The sequence below is a fragment of the Lepisosteus platostomus genome, chromosome 12 (assembly GCF_059453375.1).
Source record: "Lepisosteus platostomus isolate fLepPlt1 chromosome 12, fLepPlt1.hap1, whole genome shotgun sequence".
NCBI classification, from domain to species: Eukaryota; Metazoa; Chordata; class Actinopteri; order Semionotiformes; family Lepisosteidae; genus Lepisosteus; species Lepisosteus platostomus.
In genome coordinates, this window is record NC_142622.1 from 17,021,789 (window position 1) to 17,040,788 (window position 19,000).

Sequence of the window (19,000 nt, forward strand, 5' to 3'; positions counted from 1 at the left end):
AACTGCCTTGCTTGCCGCGAAAATGGATGGTTGGATTATGTAAATGTAAAATGCAATAAAATACCTGTCAAAATTACAATTATGCCACGATATTTTCATGATAACTTGCAAAGAACAAAGACTTGGATGCAGAATGGTGGCATGGATAGCTGTGCGACTCGGACCTTGGGTAGCTGTCTGTGTGGAGCCTCCTCGTGGCCATGTGGGTTTCGTCGGCGTGCAGCAGTTTTCTCCGCCGTCCAAAGGCGAGCTGGCTCAGTTAACTGGCACGTCTGTGTTGTATGTGTGTATGAGAGGCTGCCTGCGTGCGTCTCCCTTGACGAATTGGCTCCACTCCAGGCTGTATCCTGCCTTGCAGCCATTGCTGGCCGGGCTGGGCTCCAGCTCACTGGGCTCCCGTACTGGACTAACAGCATACAGTATCATTCCGCCTTTCCAGAAAACCGCTTTCGAAAAATGTGCTTGCTGTGTAGCTCACTGCGCACAATCACACGAAGCTCCCTGCAGAAATCATTTTAAAAACTCTCGAATATCCCGGGTTTTGCCATTCTTAAGATTTGCAATGCAAAGTTTACACCTCTCCAGTGCCTTTACTGCAGATGCACATTATTTGTTTTAAGGTGCACCCAACATTTAACCAAACTAAAGTCAAGTTGTAACTTCCACAAATCCATGTGTGACGTGCGAGTTTTGTTACGATACCTTTAACACTCGAGGCAGCAGACACAAGTGTGCTGCAGGGCCAGACCTGACAAATCCAAGCTCGGGATAACTTCAGATGCCCGTGTGTCATTTCTCAGTCCTCAACTGGGTGCCTCTTATTCACCTCTCTGGGCTGTCAGTGAGTTAGAATCGTTTCCCATTGTGCTAAATACCCTGGTCTCACATCTGAGCTCCTTAACTCTTGGCATCATTACCCTTTACGTACTGTACTGGCAAACATGTTCCCTACATTAAGTGTCCTAGTCTGCAAAATGCTGGCACGGGCATTTATATCACAATGGCTCATTAATTTCAAGTTCTATTGGAAGGATAAAAATAAAGAACAGCCTACAAGCAGCTGGAAAAAAAAATCACAGCATAAATAATCATAAGGGAACGTTCCCCAGCTCCTGGACATTGTTTCTGTAAAGCAATTCGGTTTGTGGCAGGTTGTTTTTTTTTTAAAACAAACTTGTACCCAGAAATTCCTTTTCGTGTTTCCTTCCCAAATTTGGAACTGCAACTGTAACTCAGCCCCGGCTTGCTCTGACAGAGTCACAGACACTCGTGCGGTGCATTTCACCGTGAGGCGGACAGCACCTGGGGGTCAGTTCACTTGACGATCGACGTGTCCTTCGATATCCCTAAAGGCTCTTCTACGTGGTGGTGCCAGGACGCCTCTGCCAAATGACGTCCGCCCATCCACAGCAACACGCGGGGAATTGTGCGCTCCTGCCGATGACCCTTCACTGCTGAACGGAAACCGGCATTTCAGACGGACAAGAGAACATGCGCTGAACCGAACTGGAGAGCACATGAAGAGCCTAAGCAAGTAATATATTTGATTAGGGGAACTTCGTGAAGGTAGGAAAGCCTTTAGACTTGTGTTACTTTGATTACTTCGTGACTCAAAGTGAAGTTGTTTTAAGGTGTGAAAGAGCAGGAATTTGGTGGTGATCTATAAAACCTGCCAGACTTGGGCCCCTAAGCTCGATGCTGGAGACTCATGCTCACACAAACAAGAGTGCATTAAAACAGGGGTTATTTGTGGTTTAATTATAGTAAAACATAATTCCAAAAATTGGTGAGAAGAAGAAGTTTGCTTTCCCTCACTTTAGGTCAGACACCTGTTGAAACTCCCAAACAGTATCTATTTGCTGGGTTCCCCACAGGGAAAACCTAAGGCTATATGGTAACCACTGTATTAGCTTGTGAATTAACTAGCTACTGTATCTTATTATTGTAACTGAACAATATTATCCTGTAAAATGTGATATCTGACTACAATTACTAGTCTGATTATAAGGAATTCATCACGGATGTAGGCCTCAGGTCCTGCCTGAGGAAGAGATTTGTGCTCGAAATGTGTCTCTATTTGCTATTTTCTGTCTACATCAAGCCACCATTGTGTTCTCTTTGCTCATTCAGGAGCTGTTTCTTATTTTACAACCACTGAGGCATAAAGTCTTTTTTCACTTTTAAAAATCTAGTGGCAAGCGACGAAGGGACGCAAAATTTTGCTGTCAGCCGATGATTCAGCTATGAGGAAACAGTGTTTTTTTTCTACATCTTACTAAGATAGCACTCAAGGGGCCAAAACCCTAACACGGGGCGGAGCAGTGGCTCTGTGGCTAAGGATCTGCGCCTGTGACTGGAAGGTTGCCGGTTCAAATCCCGCGGCCGGCAGAGGAATCCTACTCCGTTGGGCCCCTGAGCAAGGCCCTTAACCCTAACTGCTCCAGGGGCGCCGTATAATGGCAGACCCTGCGCTCTGACCCCAAGCTTCTCTCCCTGTCTGTGTGTCTGTGTCTCCATGGAGAAAAGCTGGGGTATGCGAAAAGACGAATTCCTAATGCAAGAAATTGTATAGGGCTAATAAAGAAACATTATTACAACATTACAATGTGAAATTTTTCACCGAAAACTGCAATTGTTTACTATTTTTTATTGATGGTTTCTTTCATTCATGTACAAAAAACACATTGGTTAATTAGTGAAAGCGCAAGTTTCTATAATCATTTTAAAATTTTTTGTCTGTTACTTTTTTTGTTAATCAACCTAGACTTCACGGAAACGCGGGAGTTTCAGACCAAGGAGATTTGGCCCCAGTGCGTGGGATGTGAGGGCTGTACGTGCCATCGTGGCTGCTAGCTGGCAAATGATCTTGCAGCGTCCTACTACAAATCAGTAATTCAATAAAGATTCCTGTGGACATTTTGTTAGCGTTCACACATTTGTTTGGCCAGGCAGGGCTGATTTTCGGCAAAGCTGCTCCTCTGGCCTGTATTCAAATACAGAAACCTTGATTTGAGTATCTGCCTTCAGCGTTTGTTTAATGAGATTCTCATTTTGGCCAGTTAAACTGGTGAGAAATTTGCATCACGCACTGAGCCTGCCAGAGGATATTCTCATCATGAATATTCAGCAGAATGCGCCTGCTTTTAACGCAGCAGCCCTTGAAATACTTCGGAACTTTCTACTGCATTCACATAAAGCCCATTTTAGATATAAAGCACACTTTGCTTAAAATATGCCTAAGTGTTCATTTCTTTCCCCCCAGTTTTTAAAACCATAGGAACTCAATGGGGAATTTAAATAAAAAGGCTTCAGAATCAGCTCTCAAACGTAACAGCAGCAGCCAAACATCACCTTGTTTAACAGATGCTGTTCCCCCCGAAAATCAAGAGGCGATTCCTCTTTAGGTTGCCCAAGCACATTTTAGATTAATCGTAATGTCCAGTCACTTCCGGTCCTCACTGTACTTAACCAGCAATACTTCCACATTCAGAGATGCGTAACTTCATAACCTGTACACCTCCAAAAGATCATATGAACACTGCACTTGGATTAAACAGCCATGACCGAAACAGTCAAAGGCCTCTCTGAATCTGAAGCGGAAACAAGTACAGCAATAGAAATAATCATATCTGTGGTATTTTTTATCACACTAAAACCCCAGCAATTTGCAACTAAGGAAAATGCCACTAAGTGACTGTGCCTGAAACATATACACAAAATGCCTGTTTGTTTTCAGCAATGAAATGCACTGCCGATGGGCAGACACAGCATACCGCAAGACCAGCTTAACTGCAAAGAGGAAAATGACTTTTAGGTTTTCAGGTGCACTGGTGTAGTTTACTGTATGTCCAAGGAACTCAGGCTCCTTTTAAAACACCGTACAGGAAGACTGTGTTAAACAACCGCACCTTTTGGGCAATGTGAAATACTCTGGCACCTTTAGCTCATTCTAACTGAGCATTCGTTCATTACATAAATGTATATTAAACATAAGAAACACCAAAACCAAAACAGAGTAACCCTTTTTTTGTTGACACTTAAAACCTAAAGCTTAATCTACAACACGAACAAGAGATGTGAGAGGTGAAGAAAAACCCAAACTTTTTTCACAGCATAACCCTGCAAGACTGCAATCATTACAAGACTGTGTATGTCACACAGTGCCCTTATTCTTTTCTCAGTGTCATTCTATCAAACTGGTTTGGCAGGTGGTTTTGACAAAACCGGCCATTTCTTGCAGTCTTGACTTTATTCTTTATTCAACTTTATTGTCATTAAACTTACACAGGTGCATAGTATAATGAAAAGTGTTTCTCATTAGTCACTCGGGTGCATTATATAAATAGGACAGAAGATATGACAATAGACAGTAACAAAGACAGTAACAATAACATAACATAACATAAAGAACATGTAATCAAGTGATCAAAACTGTGCAAATTTCCGCAAACAGAGAAAATATAACAGGACAAAAACAGTGCAAGGTAATTCTTGGAACAGTGCAAAAATAGTATGGTTAATTAATAAATATTAAATATTATTACGACCGGTATAGTTTTACTGGGCTATCGAGGGGACAGTACAATTTTGGCTTACATGTGTGTAGTGGTGTAGGAGTACAGTCATTGTGGGTACAGGAAGACGTTAGGAGAGATCATAATATGGTGAGAGGGAGTGGGGGCATTTAACACTATTGCTTTGACCGGTAACTGAAGTCTAACTCCAGCAGTGAAGTTTTGCGATGTGAGCTGGCTGATGCTTTCATCCCACTTTCAGTACATTGGCACCCATCTATTTGTCTGTGAATTTTATTTTGGTTAAAGTACAAGAAGCAGTGGCCCTCCTTGGATTTGAACCTAGAAGCTTTCACTTACAAGCCCAGAGCCCTACACACTGCTCCGCACAGCTGCCAACGCTGCCCACTCACGCCTGTGTGACGGCACAGCGCTGCTGACTTGGAACCCAGTGCAAGCCTGCTCTGCAGCTCGATTTCCACGCGGAGGGCCTACTCCTAGGTCCCTACACTAAAGACAATTGGAGTTAAAACACCGCTGACACTCCTTTACACATGAAGTGCACTGAACGAACATGCCATGCAGTGAGAGGACTACACTGCACGTTTCCATAGATAAGACACATCTCCGAGATAAAGTAAATCGTTTTAATCATCTTCAGATGCTAAAAATATATTGTACCATATTCTAAAAAAACGTTTACCACTTTTCTGATCCCAGCTCTAAACTAAAACAAAATACTCAACTAAACATCATTGGTCAGCAATGCAGATCACAGAAACCATGCCCACATCCAATCAATAACATGCTAAGCTTTTATGATTCCGACAACAGGCTGAACAATTCAATCATTAATTTTATGCCCTTTTAGTAGGTGGGCTTACTTCTAAAAGCCCAGATCATATGGTAATCCACCCCTCTTTCTCTTTATCCAGTTATAGCAAGCAAGCCTTCAAAGGTTCACCGTTTTGACCACAGCCCCAGATACCAGAGTCTGAGCTACTGTAGGGTTTCTGGGGTGCAGGATCTTAATCAAATTATACCAATCACAAAAAAACAGCTAATTACCTTTTATTGAGACAAGGTAACAAGCAAGAAAACACCACCAAGTGTGCTGCAGCCTTATCCATTAGACCCTAAAACAGATCAACTTCTCTGTACTGCCAGTTAAACTTAATAGAAAATGACATCCCTGCTCATTGACACTTAAATCAGTCCTTCTATGCCATGCCCTATTTCTTGCCATTAATGGTTTAAAAATTCTGATACAGCCAAACACTAAATCACAAGCCAAAATATCAACATCCTGAGGTCCTGTGTTGAGGATTTAAAGAAATGAGCACTAGACTGGATCTAGACCAACGTGCAAAAATGTTGCGTAAATTCTTGGTTTGCTTGCATTAAGCAATGTCATACAAGTCACCACCCTGCAAGAAAAGGCATAACTTATGTATGCATGTTTAATAATTTTTGTCTTGCTCTTCTAAAACCGGGTTCTGCAAGGTCAAATCTCCTGCTTATGTCTGGCAAAACAGCTCTCGAAAACATCATGATTTCAGGAAAGGGGACATGTCTGTAGAACAAACATTTTAACCACAGGCAACAAACAGCTCCTTTAAAGACTCCTTTCAGTCTGACAATAAAATAAAAAAACAGCGCTGAGAAGTGACCTCAAAGAATCCAAGTTTGGAAGGAGTAGGTCGCAACTGATTCAGAAATCTCTAATTTTGTATCAGGATTTGTTTCCCCGTAATATTATTATTATTAATAATAATAAAATAATAATAATTGCTTACTCTTAGGTAGCGCTTTTCTGGACACTCCACTCAAAGTGCTTTACAGGTAATGGAGACTCCCCTCCACCACCACCAACGAGCAGCCCCACCTGGATGATGCAACGGCAGCCATAGTGCGCCAGAACGCTCACCACACATCAGCTATCAGTAGGGAGGAGAACAGAGTAATAAAGCCAATTCAGAGATGGGGATTATAAGGAGGCCATGATAAGTAAAGCCCAATGGGAAACTTGGCCAGGACACTCGAGTTACACCCCTAATCTTTTCGAGAAACACCCTTGGATTTTTAATGACCGCAGAGAGTCAGGACCTCTGTTTTAAATCTCATCTGAAGGATGGCACCTTTTTACAGTATAGTGTCCCCGTCACTACACTGGGGCATTGGGATCCACACAGACTGCAGGGTGAGCGCCCCCTACTGGCCCCACTAACACCTCTTCCATCAGCAACCTTTTTCTTCCCCAGAAGGTCTCCCACCCATGGCTGCTGGCAGGTAAGTAAGTTTAAGAATGAGAGGAGCCACTTGGCCCATCCAGCCCATTTGGCAGATAACAGCTAATTAATCTAAGGGCCTCCAGTTGCTTTTTGAAAGAAGTCAGGGGGCTGGCTTCCACAACATGTCCTGTTTCAGACTCCCACAACCCTAAAAGCTCAACACCATTATTAACTACCGAATTCTAACCACTAGATACCAATAGAAACAATACAGTGTTTCAGATGGATTTTCAGATACAGGTGAAGAACTTCCTTATGAAAATGATTTTTCTCCCCAAAGAAAAAGGCAAACTAAGATAAGAAAAGGTATTATGCTGACACTAGCACCAACCAGGAGGTACCTCTTCACACAGAGTGTAAAGTTAGAGAAAACTCAAGATACCAGGATGAGATCCTTAGATCAGCTACTAGCTACAGCAACCCGCTGAGCAAATGGCCTTTGTCACCTTTCTTATCTTCTCAGAATCCCCTCATATGGAAATACTGCACAGGGCTCTTCTTTTCTCTAGAAGACACCTGAAAACACTTTACCACTTGAATCTTTTGCAACAGAGAAACGGGTAGCACACTCACCACGTGAAAAGTGAATTTTTGTTCACAAAAGTAAAAGCTCGAGTACGTTAACGCACTAACTCATGCAGGAAAAACGCCCACATTAAAGGTCACCTTAAAAACTAAAGGCCTCACATAAAGGTGAGAGACTGGAAATATGTTAATAATCGACAATGAAAACTATAAAGCAGGTGGGTGGCAGACAACTGAGAATGTAAAGGAACACAACAGATAGGAAGATCAACCATAAAAAGAAAGACATTGTGTACAAGTCTGCAAAAAACAAAAAGGAGCCTCAAAAAAGTTCAGAGACAAAACCGCAGCAAACTATATCGATTTATAGAATCATAAAAATACTGAATATTTACACTTATAATTTATGTTTGTAAGGCTATAAGTACACACTGCCTAGGCTTTCAGTAGACCACTCTTTGGATGGGAAGCAACTGGGTCCAACTATGCAAAATCAATTACTGCTCCTCCTTGGGTGTTGATTTAACGTTGCACATGCAGGCAGACTTATCCTAGGAAAAATGATGAGACTGTGGTTTTCAGGCCTGCCCGACTTCCGCACTCACAACATGCAGGACATCAAAAACTGACTTCATCAGGACTCTACTCCGCCTTTATTGTGTCATAACTTCCTGCATTATTGACAAAGAAAACGCTTGTTTTTTGGTGTCATTATCTTATCAACAGGAGCACACTAAGTCCTCAAGAAGATTTGGAGGGTGATTTCACATCAAAGTGACCGTGACCACTATGTATCACTGCCTAACTGTTTAGAAACCATGCCTGACTTTTTGAAGGACAAAAATTATGAACAATACTTTGGAAAGATTTGAACACAGGGGAGTTTTTAAGATTTTTTCTTTTACCTCTGGGACTTACAATTATGCAAGGAAAGACAATTAAAAAGTACAGAAGAATATGTTAAAGTGCAAATCTAGTGTGCTTTAGCCATTTGTACAGCAGAGTTATTCATCATACAGTATTAATGTGTCTATCTTTCATAACGCTGTGAAGTAGGATTAGTGAATCGGGAAAATATCTCTGATATGCTGTAGCAACAGAACTTAGTCTTTCACAATTCTAATGCAGTGTCAAATACAGTACAAGACAAAGTAATTTAATTTTACTGGAAAAATGATAAAGAAACATTAAGATGCACAGGATAATTTCTGTTAACACAGTAAAGCCTACATAATTGGTATGCAAACCAAAAACTAGTCTGTCAAACTCATCTAACTATGTATGCGAACAGTACACTTGACTCTTAACTACTTTAAAAGTCAATTTTATTAACAAATGCCTCTCTACTGTGGCTCCCTGTTGAGGTTTCTATTAAGAGACATACAGTCGTTTTTAACTGCACTACTGAAAATCACAGCATTAAATTAGCATGCAAAAATGTTTCCCCTTTCAAAACAATCCAGTGAAGCAGGTAAAGAATCTTGACCCTTCTTAAAAATTTTACTGTGACCAGATCTTTTCAGGGACACCAGACAGTACAATTGTACACCTTCTCATTGCAATTAATTAGTCAACCCAAATGCTGTTAAACAGCCCACACTGTTTCAGGTTTAGTGGTGGCTGGTGAGCTGGTGGGTATCTAAGGTTTCAGGACTACAACTGCTCTGAAGAAACTCACCGTTCCACAAATCTACACGAAAGCATCGGTAGGTTCTATTTAGAAATATGTCAGAATGATTAAATTATCAATATTTCTGATATATTCAAACAATTTTCTTTATTTCTGGATCCTCCTTTAAACCTGCATAAACAATAACTAAATATTTTTACTGTCAATAAAAGTCTATTTTTTTTAGCAAATGAAAGGTAAAGTGCCTCTTTTACATCCAGTAAACAACATACAGAAAATACTGATGGGAACATATATTTACATTTTAGAAACGTGTACAAAGATCTAAAAAAGTCCATACTCGTATGTAAGACCAGGTGTGAGTGAAAAAAGCCTTATAGACACTTAAAACTTTAAAATGTAATTGCAGTCTTGAACCACCTAAGCCTGAAAAGGATTATACAGTAGTAGCAGAATTTCCCCATCTTTTGAGCAATTAACCAACATGCCTTTTTAAAATTTTCAGTGTCCTATCACAGTTTTCATCTCAGTTTGACCTGTAAATTTGCCAACAGTTTATCATTAATTTGTTTCCTTTTGCATTTCTGTGTTCTTCCAGATTTCAAGAGAGTCTTGACTCCATAAGGCAACATTCAAACTCTTAACATGCTAATTACTGTAGGTCCTGCTGTACAAGCAGGGCATGAATGTACACGGTCAGCAAAACGTATCATCCCATCACCTCATCGGGACAGTGCCTGGCTAGACTAAAGATTTCATTTTCAATGCCCCCTCTCGTTTGTAACCTGTCTTGGGTTCTGAACAGGATATCGATAACAGATGTTCTATACATTAGTTTCACATGCTCATATCAACTGAAAAAAGAAACAACCACCATCCTATTAGTATAGAAATGTGCATTGAAAACTGCCTGTGCACACAAGGGGAAAAGTCAGCTATAAACCTTTTTACATCTCAAATAATTCAGTTAAGACATTGCACAAACAAAAGTACCCCAAACATGCTAATTATGACAAGCTTAGCTGCCCATAAACTAGAATAAGCTTTGATGTGCGAGTCATAAGCATTATTTTAGGGGAAGTTTTTAAAAAAATGGTGAAAGATGGTCGATGAATTATATGAGAGGTATCTCAATGTATCCACCTTAACACCACGATACTGATGAGAAAACTGATTCCCACAGGTGCCTGCCTCATCAGAATGTTTTAAAGTGTCTCGGTAAGATTTGTTTTTTTTACAGAAAACCTATCTACGCTAAGTTAGACATGGCTCAATACGTATGCTTCACATAAATAATGCAAAAGAGCGGCTGAAGGAGGGCTCTGGTTAATGTTTACCACCACCAATCAAAACTTCTCATTGAAATCGTCATCCTCTGCATATCTTTTCAATCCTTACCCTAGTCCAATATACTGTATAACGAACATTTGAATCCTTCACCGGGGTCCTTGATGTTAAGACGCGTGGCGAGTGCAGCAGTGTAGATACAGTACCAACACCATACCACGTCCAACACATACCGGCTGTTTTAAAACGCGCTGGAAAGCCAGACCAAACTCCATCACGAGTTAGATTTGAAGACACGGTCTGAAGTCCAGCTCTGCTCGGGAAGAGGCAGAAAGCGCGCTTCCACAGAGCAGGGGGCGTAAGGTCCGAAGAGTGTGCTTTTGAACTCTTACTAGCCCAGGAGGTCTCACGGTACAGGTCCAGACCCAGTCGAGCGGGTCATATCGACAATATCCCGAGAGGAGACGCGGTGCTGCGTGTTTTTAACTCTGCTCACGGCGATCACACCACGGACACCCAGTCCAGGTCAGGAGCGCAAGCAGTTTTGTAGAGACGAGCCTCCTTCCATCCAGACGAAGGGACACTCCTCGGAAAGGCGTGCTAAATCTCTGGTGACAGGACACGGACGGGCTCACACGACACGTTTTTTGTTTTGTTTTTTTCGGACAACGCTAGACAGAGAATTCTGAAAACCACCGACAGAACTGTCGGCTGATTTTTCGAGCAAAGCCGCTATCCTGGGAGGCTGACACGGGATCGCCACTTGTCCCTGTCAAAGATACCGGGCTGATCCCCGAATGATTCACAGACACATGTGGAAATACTGACCGATCACCTCGGTCCCAATCTCATCCCCACCCAGCCTTCGTGAATGGTGTTCGATTTCGCCACTTTAAAGCACTGCATCCATTTCCAGCTTTTCAAGTCTCCAGTTTCTTTCACTCAAGTTCGCAGCCCGCGACTCTGTAACTTGACTCCCCTCGGCCGATTAATCCAACACAATAAGCACCCAAACCGAAAAGGAAACATCAGCAACTTCGTTTTCAATTTCACTGCCTTACCCCACCTCCCTCCACCCCTTCACTGTCACATTTCCAAGTGTCGCTGGTTGTAGTGAAGTTTAGGAAGAAATTGACTTGAGAAGTTCAAAACCCCTACTTTCGCAAGCGCAACGCTAGAAACCAGCGCGCACACACGCACACTGAGCAAGAACAAATCAAACTCACCTACCCAATTTAAGCTTCTGGCTGAAACTTCCAAGCCACTTGTTACTCCTTCCGTTGATACAGACTAAACTCGCTGTCTGATGCCCCCCTACCTCCACCTCGCTTCTTTCCCAGGAGCTAGTTTAGCACTTCACGGGCAATAACAACATGGCTCCCGCAGTGGCGGCGGCCGTGACGTCACCGCGCACGCAGCGTGCGCGCAGCAGGAAGGCTGGGATGTGACTGCGCGTTCACGTTTTGAAGAAGGCTGAGACGAGCGGGAATTTCTGGCTGGAGGGTGTGCCACTTTTTTCCGTCATTTTTGTTTCAATGTATTTTCCATGTGGTGTTTTCTTTTTTATTTGGGGAGGGCATACCCGGCCACACTGGTGGTGTGACTATGACTAAATCGCGCGTGCCTTGTTTCAAGTCAGCGCTCCCCTGACCCCTGGTGAAAAAAAAAACAGTTCAGCGTTTTCGGAAGGGAAACGTTATCTGGCCTTATTAAAACATATATCTGTTTAATTCTACGTAGATAAAAGGAAACAAAAAAAACCCATCTTTTACAGAACTGAAAAGACTGGCCTTCAGATTGCCGGGAGTAAATGGACGTATGACATTGCATGATCTGGACATTGCGAGAACGATTAATCTTTGAAATAGCTTAAGGTTAATATCTGTTTTTCTTTACATTATTCTCTTGGAAACAATTTGATCCAGGCGTCTTCCGCTTAACATATGTGCTGCTAGTAATGAACTGTAATAATGAGCCGAAATGTCAAATACATACAGCAGATAATAATAGAAAAACGAATTTCTTAAAACATCACATCTGGACATCATTTAACTGGATGAATTATAAAAGTGTTTTTCGAATACAAAAACATCGTTTAACGTCAACTATGCATAAAATACAAATAAAGTTGGTGTTTGTTTTTCCAATAAGCAAACAGCACTGAAAAGCAAACAAAAGTGGAGACTTGGTATCTCACTACCTAGGGAGCCTGGAACATGTTGCTAATGATCCCTTTGTGTTTTGGAATTCATAGTGTGATACAGTTTTACTGCACAGAGAAAATATGGTTTGTATTTAATCTGTTATGTAATTCTGTCTCATATATGCCTCTCTACTAAGTCCACAACATCTAGAGCCTCTCTACTAAGTCCACAAACAGCATTGCCGGCTCATGTGAAACCCAACAGACAACTTGAAGCCATATTATAAGCCTGGAAGGCTTTCTTTACTTTTCTCAATATGGTGCCTCGTGAAATGCATTAAAATATCCCATGAAAATTAGATAACACAGCCACCTTTACAAACTGGCATACACACCTTTTTTGAACTGTTCCTGCTATTTAACAATCTCATAACATGTGCCACTCATCAATTTGTACATGCAAATGTGGGACTAAAAGCTACTTGTTTATAGTTCGCAGTCATATATACTGTGTAATATACATAGACATTTACTGTATATATATTCATTTCTATCAAATTACAAATTAGGAGAATTGTAAAAACATATATCCAGAAAGCCAGGTTTGCTGCTTTCAGGGATAATTCCCTAATTTTAGGATCGCTATAAATGTTAAAGCAATGAAGCAAATAAGTTAAATACAGTATGTCCACTTGTGGCCAGAAAATCTGTAGCAATGTTTTACTAACAACGTACATAGTGTTTTAATACACTGCAGCAACGCAACACTAGAACTGAAGGTATACAGAGTAGGAGTGTGAGGGCAGGAGGTTCAAATTTCTTCAGAACCCTGAGAAAGATGGGGGGCACTCAACCATGAGTGTCCAGTCTGACACACGGTATGCCTTATGTAACCCATTTTTAAAAAAGTGATCATTATCTTTCAAGAGCAAGATGAAAAGGTTGAAATTAAAAGTCATTTTGAAGAGAGATGGCGGCCCTCTGGGGAGCTTCTGGCGTGGCAGCGACACATTGAACAAAATGTTCAAACGTGCTGCCTGTGCATTCCAATTAAATATCTGGAGAGACGGGTAATTGTTGTATGTTAAACAGTGCTCCGGCGCGGCCGATGGTTAACGGCGACGGCGCAGTGGAAGAGCTGGACGTGCTCTCACAGGTGTGGGACGTGGAGACAGCAGGTGGGAACGGGTTCCCAGGCCAGTGGGGTTGGGGGGACTTGCAGAGGCGAGTCCAGCGCAGAACTAGTTGCCTGCAGGCTGGCATGGTGCACGACTGTTGAAGCCCCCCCTGAGGGAGCACCTGGAATTCCTGTTACAACACGACGGGACTGCTCCCCGCTGGCCTCTCACAGTCACGCCCCCACAGCTCCACACGGCAACTCAGTTTTTGGCCTACAGAAGTCTTTTTCTGAGGAAATGTGCATAACTGGCTATGGGGGAAAGTGACAACCCCCACAGCTATCTGGCTGATAAATGAGAACTCTCTTGAGGTGAGGGCCAGCACAGATACTGAGCACTCCTGTACATTTATGCATACTATTCCAAATCTATGAATAGCCCTAAACCTGACTATCAATTCAGAATCCCCTAACCCGAATCCCAAACCTAACCCTAAAAGTAACCAAAGGCTTTTAAAAAGGAACATATCTAGGCAGGGTACTAAGTATTGGTTTGTTTTAAAGCACAGTTACAAAACAGAGGAGGTCATTCTTCCCATCCAGTCACAGTTTCAGCATTTCAGAGCAATTTCCACTTGTGCCCTATAGTTCATGTTTCACTGTTCATTCTGAGGATGTCTGTTGGTTTGACTTTTTTGTGCCCTTGATAATTTTGGACACCCGTCTTAGGTCCCCTCATAGTCTCCTTTGTTCAGGATTAAAAAAGGTCCAGTTCGTTCAGCCTGTCAGAGTAGGACATTCCCTTAAACCCAATAATCTATCTGGTTGCTCTTCTCTGGACTGATTCCAGAGCAGTGATTTATTTTCTGTAACATGCTGACCACAACTATGCACACTATTCTAAATGAGGTCTTACTAATGCATTACACAAAATTAAAATAACAAACTATCGTTTAAATTCTACGCCTTTGACTAACATTTTTTCTCCTTTTTTACTGCTTCCCCACATTAACTGGAGGATGAGCAGTGTGATACACAGCATCATTGCTCTTCTTCCATAACAGTACAAGATGTGCATTAATAAATGTCATTATAGTAGTGTTGTCTGTTTACTGGTTTGTATGCTACTCCAGACTACATTGAGACCATCTTCTTCAGGCAGCTGTTATTAGTGAATATGTTAGGAGGAATCCCTCTAGTACAGAATAGGTTTTTAATGAGAAGGAGACTACAACTGCTGACTTTGATGAAGCTGACACTCACTAACATCATACACAGTGTACACATAAGAAAATGCCTCTAATGGTTTCCCAAGGCAATGTTTAAAAGTAAATTGCAACAGGTATAAAATAATGCCAAAATATATGTCTTTTAAAGGCTGTATTGAAGGTCTAAATCAAATATTCTTTTTAGGTTTTACTCTGCAGCTCTTAAATTTTGTCTGTGACACTAAGTTCAGAATTCCTTTTCGCTTGCTTATAAAGTACAGTTATTTTGAGAGAAAGATTCAAAACAAAAAGTTTATTATTTAAATCATTTGCCACTGAAATGGCATTCCTACTTTTAAAAATGCATGAAATGGAGTTAAAATCAAACCACAGTGTTCCTGTCACATCCTGTCATCGTCAGTGGACTAAAAGACCTGACTCAGTGGGTTCACTCAGTTCAGTATCTGTCCTGGAATACATTAAAAAATACGAGATTCCAATTCCATACTTACAGAGATGAAAGTACTCACCTTTCTGCATACAATGTGTGAAATAAGGAGAATGGACCTGAATAAACAAATAGTTTAATATTTAAATTAAAGAGGTATAAAGCAATAAATCCACAGACCAACAACTACTCAGCAGAAAGGGATGGGCAAAATCATTTGGGACTTGTGTAACACCCATTCGCTGGAAAGTTGCTAATATAGCACCCATCTATGTAAAGAGTGACAAAACTGAACCATGTAATTAGAGGCTAGTAAGTCTCACTTCTCTTACGTGTAAGATCATAGAAAAAATAATCAGATAGGGGATGTGAAGATGGGAAACACAGAATTTGAAAAAATGATCAATGAAAACCTTATCTGGGGAAGCAATAAAAAGAAAATCAAAAGTTATACTCTTTACATCAAGGAATTAAACTTGTATGGGAAGCATGGTGACACAGTGGACAGCACTGCTGCTCTGGAGTGCTAGGGCCCTGGATTCAATTACGGACCTGGGGTGCTATCTATATGGAGTTTGTATGTTCTCCACATGTTTGTGTGGATTTCCCCTGGGTGCTCTGGTTTCAAATTCAAACAGCTTTATTGGCGTGACTGGTAAATTACAGTGTTGCCTAAGCATATGCAATCAATACAACATCTATGTACATTACTAATAGAAATACAACATAGTATATTTACATACAACAAATAAAGCATTATTGAGAGACAGGCTCACTGTGCCTCAGGCTTTGACAGGAGATCATGTACTGCGTGGCCACCTCAACTGAATTCCCTCCCTCCTGTCCCAGTAGGATTGGGAACTCTTCTGATTCTGGCAGGTATGGAAAGTCTGGGATTAGATTTGTTATTTTTTAGAAGAATATTTGTTTGATCCCAGAATATTCGTCACAATGAAATAGAAAGTGCATCTCTGTCTGTTTCTCCCTGCGGGGAGTTGGAACACAGCCTGTCCTCTCTGGGCAGCCAGGTCTGCCTGTGTCGCTCGGTTTTTATGGCTAGATTGTGGTCACTGAACCTGTACTTTGTCAGTGTCTGTTTCTCCTTGCTGCTTCAGCTAGTGTGTATTTCTGTTGAGGGTTCTGTAGAATTCCAGTTTGTGTTGTGTTTGTGTGTGTGCCCCAGCGGGTAAGGTAGTGTTGTTTGGTTTGTGCTGTGATTTGGTTGATTTTGATTGATGAAGCTCTGCTTTCCTGAGGCTGATTGGTGTCAATGATATTCAGGACCAGCTGGCTGAGGGGGCTCTTCTCTGGGCTCAGCTATTGGCTCATCAGTGTGTTGTTTTGGTTCAAATTCTGCTTGCTGTTTCTCAGGTGTAATCGATATTTGATTGCTCTCTTTTGCATACTGATAAATAATGGATGTTGGCCTATTTCGGCCTTGGACACATTTTTAATAGTTTTTTCTATTAGTGTCTATGGGGTGTTTGTCCCATTTGGGACAAATGGATGGAGGTGACTCTGATGATAATAATAAACACAAAGTTATTATTATTTATATCTGAAGGCCTGAGATCAGGTTATACGGATCTACTGTACATTGTGTGCTATTACTTTGCTGTGCACCCGATATTTATACCAAGTAAATCATGAACACTAAAACAGGAAAACACAAATGTTGCAGATTATTCGTGCAAGTCTTCATGTGTTATAATTGCAGATATTATTCAGTATGTTCTGCTCCTTGACATTGTGATATATCATTTCTTGATAAATACTGCATAAGAAACACAATAAGAATTTGTGTTTTTTTAATGGATGAAAGGTTTCCACTGACACATGTGAAAACAAAGGAAATGTCTGGTTTTTCGGTCTTCCTCGCAGCTCTGTGACCTTTCTAGAGTGAGTTAAGAGGATCATGCTAGCCTCTCTGCTGTCACACTAATCCTCCTCCACTTAGTCCTTTAAATAGGCACCACAGTTCAAAACAAAGGTGAAAGCAGTCCAGATAATCAGGAGATGCTCCAGTAAGAGAAAAGATTAATATCTAGAAATAGGAGACAAAGAGGACTTCAGTGGATGCAGACCAGGGAACAAGACTCTTCTAGTTAGATAACCCAAATAAATTGCATAATACTGCACATCACACATTGCACAGTGATATGGATAATAACTCATTAGCGACATACTGTGAGCCCAGACAGATACATATAGATTCCCATTTTTGGTTTCCCAAATTGGGAGCGAATGTTAACATGAGCACCATAATGAATGGCTTAGCATGAAAGGCTGAGCATTGAGGTGGTTTTGCTTCAGTTTAGGCTCTGATTCTGGAATGAAGGAAAACACTGGGGTGGTGGAAGAGAACAGCAGCAGTGCACCAAGACAACTACTGAACACAAGAGTTACTGCAGGGGTCTCCAAACCTGGTTCTGGAGAGCCCCAGTCCAGCAGGTTTCATAGTGTATAAATATTTAATTTGTGACAATCTTACCGCACGATGATCAATTAAAAAGGCGATGTGTTCCACTAACACAGATGTTTTAATCTAGAGATTATTTGGAGCAAAAATTCAAATATCCTTCAGCCCTTAAGAACCAGTGTTCCCTTCCCTGAAACAAAACTGCTTAAGCAAGTGTTTCCTTCTAATCATTAAATACCCCATAGGTTTTAAACTATGGAGAAGAAGCTTCACTTTTCAGGATGGCAGCCGCCTGAAACACATTGCCAAATCAAAAAGAACCCCTGAACTCCAGAAGAGTTTTGGATCTGGAATAGAAAACACCTGCCCCGTGTCCATTTGAAATGTAACGAGTGGTGCTGAAGGACGCTGCTGTTGCCCAGGAGACCCACGCATCTGAACACACTGCTGGCACGTGTTGCTGGCATTCATGAATAGGGAAAGATTTACAGTGCATATGTTCGCTACAGGTCGCTACAGGCGTCCTCTCGGTGCCAGGGACCTGGACAAAAGCCCTGGGAAGCTTTCTGTGTGGAGTTTGCATGTTCTCCTCATGTTCATGTGGTCTCCTCCTACAGTCCAAAGACATGCTGGTAGGTTAATTGACTTCTGGGAAAACTGGCCCTAGTGTGAGGGTGTGCATGTGTGTGTGTGTGTGTTCCCGGCGATGGACTGGCATCCCTTGCAGGGTGTGTCCTGCCTCTCACCCATTGCTTGCTGGGACAAGCTCCAGCCTGGCAAAAACTATTCCAAATAGTTTTTGAATTGAGAAACTGTTTAATAGTGATGTCAGTAGATTGATTATACTCCCTATCTCTCACGATATAGTGGGATAAATATTCTTGTCCTTTACTGCTAATCATTCTTTGAAGCTGAATGTGAAAAATAAGAATTTGTCACTTGGTAAGAGTAGTGGCTCAAAGGCGGAGGGGTGAGAGGAGTTTGCCTGCAACCCCTCATTCACAAATTATACAGTCAAAATTGTATACATTTTCATAGATCATTTATTCATAAAAGGAGACAATATTTAATGTGTGACCATAATTTTCTTATACGTTGTTATTGGAATACATTTGGATTTTGTGCACAAATGATTATGACAGAGAGACAGAGACTCGTGCTGAGTGAAAAGAAAAATCGAAGAGGATAATAATAATTGCTTACACTTATATAGCGCTTTTCTGGACACTCCACTCAAAGCGCTTTACAGGTAGTCCCCTCCACCACCACTAATGTGCAGCATCCACCTGGATACTCAGCAGACTGTTCCACGGTCTGGTCTCTGGAGCACAAACGTAGCCATTCAGACTGACACAGCTCACTTCGCTTTGCAGCTTCCTGCTGTGCACCAGACATCTCAGGACAGTGCATGAGTACAG

General features: G+C 41.5%; 1 protein-coding gene across 7 annotated transcripts in view; it reads right to left on the minus strand.

Annotated features, from left to right (window-relative positions):
• plekhf2 (pleckstrin homology and FYVE domain containing 2) overlaps positions 1–11,643 on the minus strand; it is a 30,706-nt gene extending 19,063 nt beyond the window's left edge. The window contains exons 1-2 of one of the 7 annotated variants that reach the window (XM_088601185.1): positions 11,478–11,643; positions 1,303–1,451 (exon numbers count right to left, since the gene is read on the minus strand). The gene's annotated coding sequence lies outside the window, so the exon portion shown is untranslated. The other 6 variants (XM_088601184.1, XM_088601186.1, XM_088601181.1 and 3 more) reach the window with 6 other exon arrangements.
• Between the last annotated feature and the right edge of the window lie 7,357 nt (positions 11,644–19,000).